Here is a 14,278-nt window from a genome sequence, read left to right as displayed (position 1 = left end):
GGGCAACCAACTATCAATAGTAGAATTTTTAGAGAAAGTATCCATTGAGACCATGTTCCATAAAATTGCCTAGATAAGTGGTAGTGGTACTGTAACCTCTGGGAAGAGTCTGAGAATGCCAAGGCATATATATATGGTACATCATCCCAGGGAGGACCTACTATCAATCTTAATAATGCAATTCTAATTGTTGGTATACAGTAAACATGATTGGTACAGTACAAACAGTTTTTAATAGTGGTAGCATAGCCCCTAAATTCATACATATACACGTACACATCAATCATTTACATGTCAAACAGTATTTACAAAAATGGAAATTCTATTAACCCGCTGATCCGCCATATAGCTCCAAGAAAGGGGCTCTAGATATGGTGTCTCCATCTTATATCAAAATTAAATATAAAAAAATAATATATACAATATATAAATCCAGGCATAGCTTTGAATAACTCATATAAGTGCAAACACAGCTTCAATTAGCTCGACGCGTTTCGTGGTTTGGTGGAACCACTCATCAGGAGCAAGCATGTGATGACATCTGGAATGAGATACATATTATTACAAATATTGACATGTAGTGAAAAAGATGATAAACAACTTTAAGGGGAGAGGCTAATCCCATGATAATACTCACAGACTGGTCTGCTGTGTGTACAAGGCATGGCTTTAAACGCTGGATAAACGGAAAACCACCGGTAGATGTCCGGCACGGGAACTGAGGGGGCGTGTATAGAACAGGAGACCCGAACACAAAAACCTGCCAAGGAGGGACATAACTCACTAGGGTACAGTACTGTGTAGAAAAATTGAGAATATGTGAAACCAGTGTCTAATTATCAAATGAGAAAAAATTATCTAATTCGTGAATAAGATGAGAAAAATAATACAAAATACCCCAGTAGACTATGTCTCACAGTAGTGACAAAAGATAAAAAATAATAAAATAAATAAAATATTAGACATACAGGTATATTATGGCTAGTGGCCAAGCCTCTAGAGTAAGAACATAAAAGAGAATAATATTATAGCATAAAAGAATATCCAAGGAAGTGAATTAAGTAGTAGAAACAGCCCTACTGGTAATACCTTAAATGGGGAGTGAACGGCTTCAATTCCATAGAGCGCAAAGTGCAATGTGTGTACAGGGCTGGGACCAGGGCGAAAGGCAGACAAAGACAGGGCTATATATGCAGGTACAACCATACCACGCCCCCAACGTCACGCAACGTGCAGGAAGAGGAGGGGTGCGCCATCACCCAGGCAACAAACAATGCTTTGTGTTTGGCGCTTACCTCCTCACAGCACGCAGATGGATACAGACAGCCTATGCACCAGTGCTCTAACTAGAACACACGAGCGGGTCTGCGTGACGTCGACGCACAGTGCACGGCACCCATCCGCCCCAGCCTGAATAGGGGGGGGGGGTGGGGTAATATTACCAGCAGTGTGCGTCGCAGTTCCCAGGCAGGAGCAAAACCCGGAAGGGTCACCAGTCCAGTGCGACCAGCCTCAAACAACACAGTCATCATATTTAACCATAGCGTCTGTGAGAAAAGGGCCAGCCAATCTACCCCAGATTGAAATCATATTTAAACTACATGTTAGCGGAGAAACACGAGGCGGAAATAAAAACCAATAAAGAGAACATTAAGAATAAACACAATTAACACTGCAATTTAGTATGACAAATGTGTAGGTGATAGATAATATAGTAGGGCTGCATGCTTCCATCCCTGAATCAATTGGAAAATATAGTATCTATTTGGGACTTTATATGAGGTAGAGACCATTTAGGTCATATAGCTCCATCCCTGTCTATTGAGACTGTCATAAGGGAAAGGGGGACAAGGGAAAGGTTGGGACTTTGTATGAAGCATGTAGTCTCCAGGGGCAACCAACTATCAATAGTAGAATTTTTAGAGAAAGTATCCATTGAGACCATGTTCCATAAAATTGCCTAGATAAGTGGTAGTGGTACTGTAACCTCTGGGAAGAGTCTGAGAATGCCAAGGCATATATATATGGTACATCATCCCAGGGAGGACCTACTATCAATCTTAATAATGCAATTCTAATTGTTGGTATACAGTAAACATGATTGGTACAGTACAAACAGTTTTTAATAGTGGTAGCATAGCCCCTAAATTCATACATATACACGTACACATCAATCATTTACATGTCAAACAGTATTTACAAAAATGGAAATTCTATTAACCCGCTGATCCGCCATATAGCTCCAAGAAAGGGGCTCTAGATATGGTGTCTCCATCTTATATCAAAATTAAATATATAAAAAATAATATATACAATATATAAATCCAGGCATAGCTTTGAATAACTCATATAAGTGCAAACACAGCTTCAATTAGCTCGACGCGTTTCGTGGTTTGGTGGAACCACTCATCAGGAGCAAGCATGTGATGACATCTGGAATGAGATACATATTATTACAAATATTGACATGTAGTGAAAAAGATGATAAACAACTTTAAGGGGAGAGGCTAATCCCATGATAATACTCACAGACTGGTCTGCTGTGTGTACAAGGCATGGCTTTAAACGCTGGATAAACGGAAAACCACCGGTAGATGTCCGGCACGGGAACTGAGGGGGCGTGTATAGAACAGGAGACCCGAACACAAAAACCTGCCAAGGAGGGACACAACTCACTAGGGTACAGTCTCAATAGACAGGGATGGAGCTATATGACCTAAATGGTCTCTACCTCATATAAAGTCCCAAATAGATACTATATTTTCCAACAGTCAGTGTATTGTTCCACCTGCACAGTGTACAACTGAAGCTACCCCAATTGTACGTGTTGTTCTCGTCCTATACCACAGGCAGCTGCAGCAGTTATAGTCGGTGTATTGTGACCCCTGCACAGTTTACACCTGAAGCTACCCCAATTGCTGGTGTTCTTCAGATCCTATATCACAGGCAGGCAGCTGCAGTAATTACAGTCTGTGTACTGTGTCATCTGCTCAGTGTGCACCTAAAGCTACCCCAAATGTTGGTGTTCTGCTGATCCTATACTGCAGGCAGCTAGGCAGCTCCAGTAATTACAGCTGGTGTACAGTGTGCACCTAAAGCTACCCCGATTTCTGGTGTTCTGCTGATCCTATACCGCAGGCAGCTCTAGTAATTACAGTTGGTGTATTAGGTCATCTGCACAGTGTGCACCTAAAGCTACCCCAATTGCTGGTGTTCTTCAGATCCTAAAGCACAGGCAGGCAGCTGCAGTAATTACAGTCGGTGTACTGTGTCATCTGCTCAGTGTGCACCAAAAGCTATTCCAAGTGCTGGTCGTGGATGCGGTGCATTCTCATCAGCATGTGGCCATGGGACACGCTTGTCCTTGTTTTTCGGCAGCTGGACGTGTTGAGCCGCAACATGCCGAGGACTTGGTAGAGTGGATCACCAAGCCCTCCTCATCCTCCTCATCCTATCTCACTCAGGCTCAGGGTACTGGCAAAGCAGCTGCCAACGCGGCCTCTTCCCTCATCTCAATGGCATCAGTCACTCCTTCCCTAGACCCACCATGTCCTCCTGAGGAGTCCCCCAACTGTTTGAGCACAGTGTTGGGTACATGCTCCAGCTCTGATGATGATACCTAGCTAAAGGAAGGCAGTAGCGTGAGCCCAGAGAGAGGGGATGCACCAGCTGCAACATACTGCTAGGTTTGCTTCAGTGATGAAGTGGGAGGGGATGATGAGGTCACTGATTCCACGTGGGTGCCTGATAGGAGAAAGGAGGAGGAGGCACATCTCCAACGAGGCAGGATGCCCTCCAGGGGGCAACTTAATGGCTATCCTTAGTAGAAATCTGGGGGAAAGAGCAAGACTGCAGAAAAACATCTAAGTTAAGAGGTATAAAATGAGCTCTGGTGACATACAAGTCAGTATAGAAATGCTGAAATACATCCAAAATATCAGATTTAACTGTACAAGTCTCTCCATTCAGGGATTGAATTGCAGCTATGGAGGAATCCTCCTGCTGTGCTCTAGCTACCATTGCCAACAGATGGCCAGTATTCTCACCCTCCTCAAAATAATTTTGCTGAAGAAAATATAGTTTTTTCTCAGCTGCTGATAAAACAACACTATCAGGGCTCAAAATTTCAAGTCCTGAGCTATTAGCCAGGCCTCAAGGGTTACTCGCCACCAGTTGCTCTGCCAAACCCCTACCCTGCCCCGCCCTCTAAACCTGCCCTCATAAATTATCTCATGAAATGACATGAAAATGTTTTATGCAGAGCAAAGTTATAAAAATATTAACAAATTTATCCCTGTCCGTCAATGCACACTGTGCCCACCAATGCAACCCGTGTCCAATGCAGCCTGTGCCCACCATGCATCTTGTGCCCACAATGCAGCCTGTTTCCCATGCAGCCTGTGCCCAGCATGCAGCCTCTGTCCGCCAATGCAGCCTGTGCCCACCAATACAACCTGTGTCCAATGCAGCCTGTGCCTACCATGCATCCTGTGCCCACAATGCAGCCTGTTTCCAATGCAGCCTGTGCCCATCATGCAGCCTGTGTCCCATGCAGTTTGTGCCCACCATGCAGCCTGTGCCCCATTCAGCTTGTATCCCATGAAGTTTGTGCCCGCCCTGCAGCCTGTGTCCCATGCAGTTTGTGCCCACCATGCAGCCTGTGTTCCATGGAGCTTGTGCCCACCATGCAGCCTACCTGTGGAGGGGGAGAGAGGAGAGCCGCCAGCTGGATGATCAGAGTAGGGAACATCACAGCTTTCATTTTAATTGCTGTGTGTTGTTCCTCCGCCGCGCGCCATCACATAAGCCCCTCCTCTTGTCCGGGGAACTTTGATACATGTCACCAGTCCTAGGATTGGATGGGTGATCTGTCTATCATAGTTCCGGAAAAAGAGGAGGGGCTTATGTGACGGCGCACGGCAGGGGAACACACAGCTATTGAAATGAAAGCAGTGATTTTCCCTGCTCTGATCATCCAGCCAGCGGCTCTCCTCTCTTCCCCTCTGCGATTGGCGGTGCTCGCCCCAACCCCCCCCCCCCAATCCCAGGCAGCCCTTCTCACCAGCCCTCAAAATACACTCTCAAAAAGCGAGCGGGCGAGTGGAATTTTTGAGGGCTGATTGAGCGTCAGCCCAGTCAGAGCGAATAAGTGGTTATGGGTCAGTCACTAATGCCTCCTCCCTCCACTGTAGTTCAGCACGAACAGTATCCTCCCCTTCTCTATATTTCGATTTAACACTAGCAATTTCTTGAACAATGAGATCCCTCAGAAATGCCTTAAGAGAATGCCATACAATTGCAGTACTAGCAGAATTCTTGTTTAGCTGAATAATTTCCCGACAATGCTTTGAGGATAACATAAGATTGTGGAAAGAACATCAACCAGAAAGTATTGACTCGCCAAAGAGGATGAGTAGTGGAATTCACAATAGCTAGATGCACCCGGAAGGGAGAGTGGCCCGATAGGAGGCGAGGCTCATATGCAGAATCAACCACATGGGGGAACAAAGGCAGCATTACCCAGTCCCAGGTCTATTCTGGACAATCCACCATGGGAGGCAGAATGGCATGAATAACACCTAACATCAGCATGGTGTTCCCGCCAGACATCCCCCAGTTCAGAAAGCAGGGAGGCAAAAGTAGTCCTGTTAGCAGTCCCGTGGAACAGTAGAAAATCTATCCAGCTGAGGGTTAAGTACATTAATTAAAATCACCCATGGCCAAAACAGGAGTATTAGGGTGTAATGCCATGAATTGAGCTAATTTCTTAAGGGGGTCTGAGGAGTAAAGGCGGAGGGACATAGCCACAGCAATACCAAAGCCTTGAAGTTTACATAAGAGAAAAAACATATCTACCATCTCTGTCAATCCGCTGCTCCAAGCAAGAAAAGGAGGTGGTTTTAGACACCAGTACACTCACCTCAAATAAGGGGAGCATGTGTAGTAAAACTGTGTAGGAAATTTGCGTGAGCGCAGCAGGTGGACAGATCCCGACTGTAAATGTGTCTCCTGAAGAAATATCAAGTGCAGTTTTACTCTAGAAAAATATTGGAAATTGCTTTACGTTTAATTTTATCACTCATACCTGCACATTCCAACAAGGGATTAATAGGCATCTACCAGGGTCATCCGACATCTCACCATAGTGGAAAGAATGGAGGGATAACAGAGCACACACCCCTCCGGCATAAAAAAAACGTTACTCATGTTGTGAGGCCTCAGCCCTCCAGAGAGCTGTGCAATACTTATAGTGAGGAAGTCAACTGAGCAAAGAGAAATTAAGTCCATTCAGGACATTGTCATTGGGTACCAATGTAGCCCTGGGGGCATACTGAAAGTACAAAATAGGCTAGCATTGGCTAGCAGAGTGGAGAAAAAACAGCACAGTTCAAGTCAGCTCTGCCATATAGCCCTTTTGTAAATAGCAGCACTCATGAGGGGTAAATAGGGCTCATCTTCCTTACGGCGGGTGCCGTTCCAGATTCCGCTCCTCCCTATCAAGCCAGTTCACAGCAGAGGAAGGATTATCAAAGAAATGTGTAGAACCATTAGCAAAGACTTTTAGCTTCGCCGGATACAGCATAAAATACTGCACATAAAGAACCAGCAGCCTCTTCTTGATATCCAGGAACTTCCCTCTTTGCCTTTGTACTTCTGCTGAGAAATCAAGGGGAGACTTTAGCATTATCCACCTTAAAGATTTCTGACATTCTGGCCTTGGACAGGATTAGCATCCCTATCCTTGTCAAAACAGGCAAAACAGGAAAGGCAGAGGTGGGGCTCCCTGCTACTACTGTGTAGTGTTCTGAAGTGTCTCAACATTTCCTTTCTTAGCTAAAGCAACAGAAGAGTTTTGCACAACACACAAACTTCCCATTTACGTCAGTAAAGAAGTAATCATATTCCAATTCAAGATGAAGATAGGATTTTTGCTTTTTTTTTTTTTGCCATTGTACCGGAGGCAGAACTGCCACTTCTTGTTGGCTGGTCTTTGATCTGGCTGGTCTGCAAGCTGGCCTGGTTGGCTAGCCTGAGTTCACTCCTGACTGTTCTCAGGTCTGTCCTGATGGGTTGGTCTGGGTTCTGTTCCAGTCCGAGTTCCAGCCTGGCTAGCCAGAGCTCTGGGCCAGTTGACTGTACTAAATTCTGGTTTCTGCCTTGGCTGGCTTTTACTTGGTTAGCTGGGCTGGGTTTGGCCTGTCAAAGCAGTATACAGTTTTGTTACTATAGTGAAGGGGGTAAGAAGTAAGTAAAACATAGTTCAGATTAAAAAAAATGAAAATTGCAGTGGTCACCAGTGATTAACAGAGCTCAGGAATCAGTTGTGCAGGGTTCATAGGCAAGTAGAAACACAGAGTTTACAGGTCAGGAGTAGTTAAAGCAGAATTCCACCCAAAAATGAAACTTCCGCTTTTCTTGTTCCTCCCCCCGGTGTCACATTTGGCACCTTTCAGGGGGGAGCAAATACCTGTCTAATACAGGTATTTTGCTCCCACTTCAGGGCATAGATACCCAAGCCACCCGCGGGTATCTACACCACTGCCCCCCTCGCTGTATTCTGTGAGACACACGGGTCCCAGAAAACAGCAGGAACCTGTGGGATAGGGCAGCGCAAGTCGCGCATGCGCAGCAAGGAACCAGGAAGTGATTTCCCTACCGAGGATGGCGGCGGCAGCACCCGACAGCCGAGGGATAGATCTGCTTCGGGTGCCGACATCGCAGTATCCACCTTAAAAACTGCATTTTCTGTCTGATCCTGCTGAACAAATATTTTTTTTGGTACTTTTTTTCCTTCCATAGGGCATGTTTACAAATGCAGCAGCCACTGCTGCTCCTCTGAAAAACAATCAACATTTGGATTGCTTTTCAGAGGTTTGACAGGTGGTCAGGAGGCACTATGTCACCTCCACACTGCCTGATTTAAACTATAATTTCTGTACTCCCGCTCCACAATCACATGCATTGCACTGTAATGGTGGTGACACCACATGTTTCCTTCTCACTGCCTGATTGAACCCCTTGGTTGCTGTACTCCACAATGTTGCAGGGCGCTTGCAGAGTAGGCATCTGTGACAATTTGATTGCTTGTTTTATTCGGTTTTTAACTATATGTGCATATGCTGCACTCCCTCCCTCTCTTCTTGGGTTGGCAGCGTTACCTTTGTGATTTATGATGGCTGGCCATGACATTAATTTAATTAGAACTTTGACACCTATGTATAGACTTTTTTCAAAATGTGGTAGTTGCAATACTATCTAGCAAACTCAAACTTAAATTTATTTTATATCTTCTTGTTAGTGGCTATTTAAAGCAGTGCAATATCGATCCTACGGCTACAGTTCTCATCTGGCACCCCTGTTTTAATCTCTATGTATATTTGAGCATAGTAAGTATACATTGAGGCTATTTTAACCTATGAATTAGACAATAGATTTATGGCCCTAAAAAATACGGAATACTATTCCTTCCCTTTTCCCTCTGCAGCCTCATGTGCCCCCTGTGGTCACACAGAGCCTCCCCCACCGCACACTGCGGACTGGCCTGGTGCTCTCTTTTGATGCTCCCTGGGTGAGTTTAGTGGGGAAATTTGTACATGACGATTTTCTTTATGATTGACCATTATTATTATCTTTATTGTTAATAGAGCTGTATGGATATTGGCGGTCTATAAATAATCCCCTGAAGAAGCCAATGTTTGCAAAACATGTTGGGATATAACTTCTACTGCTAACCACCCTTGTTTTATGGACACCAGTGACCAGTAAAAATAACTCTAAAACATGCTCTGTTACTCATTTTATTGAACCCTTTCCTTATGTAATAAAACTTAAAATTTTACTATTTACGTATACAGTGCCTTGCAAAAGTATTCACCCCCCCCCCCCCCCCCTTGGCATTTTTTTCTTTTTTGTTGCCTCACAACCTAGAATTTACATGGATCGTTTGAGGATTTGCATCATTTAATTTACAGAACATGCCTACAACTTTGAAGATGTTTTTTTTGTTTTATTGTGAAGCAAACAACAAATAGGACAAAATAATAGAAAAAGTCAATGTGCATAACTATTCACCCTCCTAAAGTCAATACTTTGTAGAACCACCTTTTGCAGCTATCACAGCTCCAAGTCACTTTGGATAAGTCTCTCTATAAGCTTGCCACATCTTATGACTGGGATTTTTACCCATTCCTTCTTGAAAAACTGCTCCAGCTCCTTCAAGTTGGATGGTTTGTGCTTGTGAACAGCAATCTTTAAGTCTGACCACAGATTTTCTATTGGATTAAGGTCTGTGCTTTGACTAGGCCATTCCAACACATTTACCTGTTTCCCCTTAAACCAACTCCAGTGTTGCTTTAGTGTGTTTGGGGTCATTGTCCTGCTGGAAGGTAAACCTCCATCCTAGCCTCAAATCAAACACAGAGTGGTACAGGTTTTGCTGAAGAATATCCCTGTATTTAGCACCATCTTTCCCTCAACCCTGACCAGTTTCCCAGTCTCAACTGCTGTAAAAACATCCCACAGCATGATGGTGTTCTTTGGGTGATGTGATGTGTTAGGTTTGCGCCAGATATAGCGTTTTCTTTGGCCAAAAAGTTTAATTTTAGTCTCATCAGACCAGAGCACCTTCCTCCATACATTTTGAGAGTCTCCCACATGCCTTTTCGCAAACTCAAAACGTGCCATTTTGTCTTTTGCTGAAAGTAACGTCTTTCTTCTGGCCACCCTGCTATAAAGCCCAACTCTATGGAGCATGCGGCTTATTGTTGTCCTATGTACAGATACTCCAGTCTCTGCTGTGGAGCTCTGCAGCTCCTCCAGGGTTACCTTAGGTCTCTGTGCTGCCTCTCTGATTAATGCCCTCCTTGCCCGGTCCGTGAGTTTTGGTGTGCGGCCGTCTCTTGGCAGGTTTGCTGTTGTGCCATGTTCTTTCCATTCGGTTATGATAGATTTGATGGTGCTACTAGGGATCATCAAAGACTTGGATATTTTTTTATAACCTAACCCTGACTTGTACTTCTCAACAACATTGTCCCTTACTTGTTTGGAGAGTTCCTTGGTCTTCATGGCAGTGTTTGGTTAGTGGTGCCTCTTGCTTAGGTGTTGCAGCCTCTGGGGCCTTTCAAAAAGGTGTGTATATCTAATAACAGATCATGTGACATTTAGATTGCACACAGGTGGACATCATTTCACTAAATATGTGACTTCTGAAGGTAATTGGTTGCCCCAGAGCTTTTTATGGGCTTCATAACAAAGGGGCGAATATGCACATGCCAATTATAATTTTTTTATTTATGAAAAATAGTTTTATGAGAGCGGTACGGGAACAGAAACAAGCTTCCTACATCCCCTACATTACTAACCCAGACGGCCAAAGAGTCACCCTTCCTAAGCAGATCTCTGGCGAGTTTGGGCAATTTTACTCTAAATTATATAATTTGACGTGCAACCAACCCTCCCACGCCGATATAGTTGACTACATCACGAATTCTCAAATGCCCTCCCTGTCGGCGGACATAAGGGAAGAACTGGAAGCACCTATCACTATGGAGGAGCTCCGTACTGCAGTCGGACATATGAAGCCTGGCAAAGCTCCAGGTCCGGACGGGTACCCGCTATCGTACTACAAGACCTTCCTCCACATCCTGGGCCCACACATGATATCCTTCTTTAATGCAATTGGGTCGGGGGTGCTCTTCCCTAGGGAAATGCTGAAGGCCCATATATCCTTGATTCCCAAGGAAGATAAAGACCTGACACAATGTGGTAGTTACAGACCCATCTCTCTACTGAATGTGGACCTGAAGTTATTTTCCAAAATTCTGGCATCGCGCTTGGCGCACCACCTCCAGTCTTTAGTACATCAGGACCAAGTGGGTTTCATACCCAACAGGGAAGCCCGAGATAACACGATAAGAGTCCTCAACCTCCTCTACGTGGCCAATAAAGGGAACTCTTCCTGTGTATTCCTGAGCACGGATGCTGAAAAGGCGTTTGATAGGGTTCATTGGGAGTTTATGCTCGCGGTGCTCAGACATATAGGTCTCGGAGATAGAATGTTCAATTGGATACGACAAATTTACTCGAACCCCACTGCGCAAGTGAAGGCGAATGGTATTCTCTCATCGCCCTTCGCTATTGCTAATGGCACGAGACAGGGGTGTCCTTTATCACCCCTGCTCTTTGCCCTTTCGTTGGAGCCTTTTCTGTGTACGGTGCGACTGAGTGCGGACATTCAAGGCCTTGTAGTTGGGGACATACACTGTAAGATCGCGGCTTACGCAGATGATCTGCTGTTTACTTTGTCCAACCCCACAACCTCCCTCCCCAACCTTCTTAAGCAATTTGGAGTATACGGTGGTCTATCAAATTTAAAGATTAATTTTTCCAAGTCGGTTGCCATGGGAATTGCCATACCTCCGCAAGCTGCGCTCGCCATGCAAACGCACTTTCGCTTTAAATGGACGAGTGAAGCGTTGAAATATTTAGGAACTCTCATCCCACCAGATGTTAGGCGTACTTTTGCTTTAAACTTCCCATCTGTCCTGACGAAGACTCGAGTCTTGTTGGAGAGATGGAACAGTGGTTTACACTCCTGGTTTGGCAGGTGCAACCTACTAAAGATGTGCATTCTACCTAAATTTTTGTATCTCCTTCAGGCTCTCCCTATTCATATACCTCTGTCCTTTTTCAAGCAAGTTCACATGATGTTCGCCCGTTTTGTCTGGGCGAATAAAAAGCCCCGTATCAGCAGGTCCTATATTTCCCTTCCGAAAAGACAGGGGGGTCTGGCGCTACCGGACGTCAGGCGATATTACCTAGCCTCTCACTTGGGCCGCATTCTGGACTGGAGGTGCAATAGGCGCTTCAAGCTCTAGGTGGGTATTGAGCAGGCCCAAACGAACATCGCGCTACAAAACACGCTCTGGTGTTATGATTCCATTTCTGGGGAGTTGAGGAATCATCCCCTTATAGGCACCACTCTGCGACACAGCCGTCAGTGCGCCTTTCGGCTTTCCCTTACATCAACTTATTCTCCACTATATCCGGTGTTGGGCAACCCGGAGTTCCCGCCGGGAATGGAGCCTAATGAGTACGGTACTTTGAGGGAGGCCGGTCTAGACTACACCGCTGCCTTCGTGATAGACGGGCGTTGGCCCTCCATAGCAGAACTGACTGCTGTGACAGGGAGATTCCAACTTCCTTTCTGGAAGGCGATACGATTACATCACTTTCTCCACTCGCTACCCAATCCTAGAGACTTCACCAGACCACCGACGGCATATGAGGGGTTGTGCTTGAATAATGACTCGATATCAAAAACCCTATCCAACATGTATTCCATGCTGAGCAATGCCTCGTCGCCTCCACAGCTGACCTATCTTGCTAGGTGGGAAAGGGACCTCAACCGCACGTTCTCAGAGGCACAAAAACAGAAGATTATCAGCTGCGCCCTCCAAACATCCACATGTACCAAAATACAGGAAACGAACTACAAAATCATGACGCGCTGGTACCTCACACCCTCTAGACTGACCAAGTGTTTCCCAGACACCCCAGACCGCTGTTGGCGGTGTGGGAGGGAGGAGGGCACTTTGCTTCATGTGTTCTGGTCCTGTCCCAGCCTGCAGGGTTTTTGGAGGGAAGTTAGGCGCATCACTCAGAAGTTCACGGAATACGAAATACCAGAGGATGCGGCTTTCTTCCTTCTTCATTTGACCGAAGTCCCACTCAAAAAATATAAAAGATCGCTGACCGGCCATTTGCTCAATGCGGCAAAGGCCTGCATACCCCTATGTTGGAAACAAACTTGCCCCCCTCTGTAGTAGACTGGCTGAGGAAAGTGGAGGAGGTCGGTAAGCTGGAGGATCTGGTCCTTACGGCACAACACAAACATGAGAAGTATTTGGAAACCTGGACGCAATGGAAACTCTTCATATATTCGGATGAAGGGATTGAACTGCTGAATTCCTAACCAAGCATGCACAGTCTCCATCTCTGCAGACCTAGCTACACTGATTGTTCCCGCCCTCGCCCTGGCTGCTTTTGGCCTTTCTTTGACCTCCCCTCCTTCCCTCTCCTTCCACTCCATTTGTGTCCCCCCCCCCCCACATTCTGTTTCTATCCATTTTCCCGCAAATTTCCTCAGATAATGGAAAACGTAGGGATGGAGTCCAGCTACCTTCAAACTTAGATTATCCGGTTGACCTTTATATGCCAACAAGTTTTTTGCACTTGGCCTGTAACATGACGGTTTTATTGTATTTGGGCTGATGTTTAATGCCATGTACGATATGCAACTTGTTTTCACAGCTCGCATTAATGTTTATTTTCTATGTATTGCTGGGATTCCATCCCTTTGTTGGTGTTTAATAAAAATTGTATATTTGAAAAAAAAAAAAAATAGTTTTATGTATCTATTTTTCTAATTTTACTTCACCAACTTAGACTATTGTGTTCTGATCCATCACATATAATTCAGATTAAAAAAAACATTGAACTAAAAGCGGTAATGTAACAAAATAGGTAAAAAGTCAAGGGGGGGGGGGGGTAAATACTTTTGCAAGGCACTGTATATATTCTGCAATATTTACATTTTTGGTAAACTTAGTAAATGAATCCAAGCTCTGCAAGCTGAGATAACATGCACTGCATTGATGCAGTTGCATAACTTCAAAGTAACCATGAGATAAAACAAAGTTCAGGAATATTGCTTTATCCCATTGTTTTGCAAATCTATGTACACTTCAAACTGTGTGATTTGATATCAAACTGTTCTGATATCGCTGTTTTGCAAACCTGACAGCTTATTATTCTAAATAGGAAACCTTCATTTTGTTTGCAAATATTAAAGATTCTAACTACCAGCAAGAATAAGTCCTTACATTTAAAGAGCAACTGTCATTTCAGATCCATCATGGCAGTGCCTATTAGTGGGCATCAACTCACCTGCTGCCGCCACATCCCTCACCTTGTTGTGTCCTGCCGCATCACCAGCCGCCCCATTAAAGTGAATGGGACTGTCAGTAAATTAAATGGCAGGTCAGAGGAGGAGCCGCTGCAGGACAGACATTACAGTTGCTCTTTAAAAATTATGATTTAAGTCGAGTTGATTTAAATCATGATGTAAGCATCCCTTGTGACAGCAACAGGCATGTGACATGCTCTTTATGGAGAGATCTGGGGTTTGTTCGCAACTGTTATGCCCTCTACACATAATCCGACATTCCGACAACAAAATACATCGGATTTTTGCCGATGGATGTTGGCTCGAACTTGT

The 14,278-nt window shown here is 44.8% G+C and overlaps 1 long non-coding RNA gene across 1 annotated transcript; it reads right to left on the bottom strand.

Moving 5' to 3' along the window:
- Positions 1-214: 214 nt before the first annotated feature.
- LOC143935315 (uncharacterized) lies at positions 215-6,737 on the bottom strand. Its single transcript, XR_013263488.1, has 2 exons — positions 6,086-6,737; positions 215-2,652 (listed from the first exon to the last, which is right to left on the bottom strand). It is a non-coding gene; the product is annotated as an uncharacterized LOC143935315 (long non-coding RNA).
- Between the last annotated feature and the right edge of the window lie 7,541 nt (positions 6,738-14,278).

Source organism: Lithobates pipiens, unplaced genomic scaffold, assembly GCF_037356315.1.
Source record: "Lithobates pipiens isolate NorthernLeopardFrog02 unplaced genomic scaffold, aLitPip1_a1.2 Scaffold_10, whole genome shotgun sequence".
NCBI classification, from domain to species: Eukaryota; Metazoa; Chordata; class Amphibia; order Anura; family Ranidae; genus Lithobates; species Lithobates pipiens.
The sequence above is the reverse complement of the archived record's forward strand: the minus strand, read 5'-3'. Positions and strand labels throughout refer to the sequence as shown.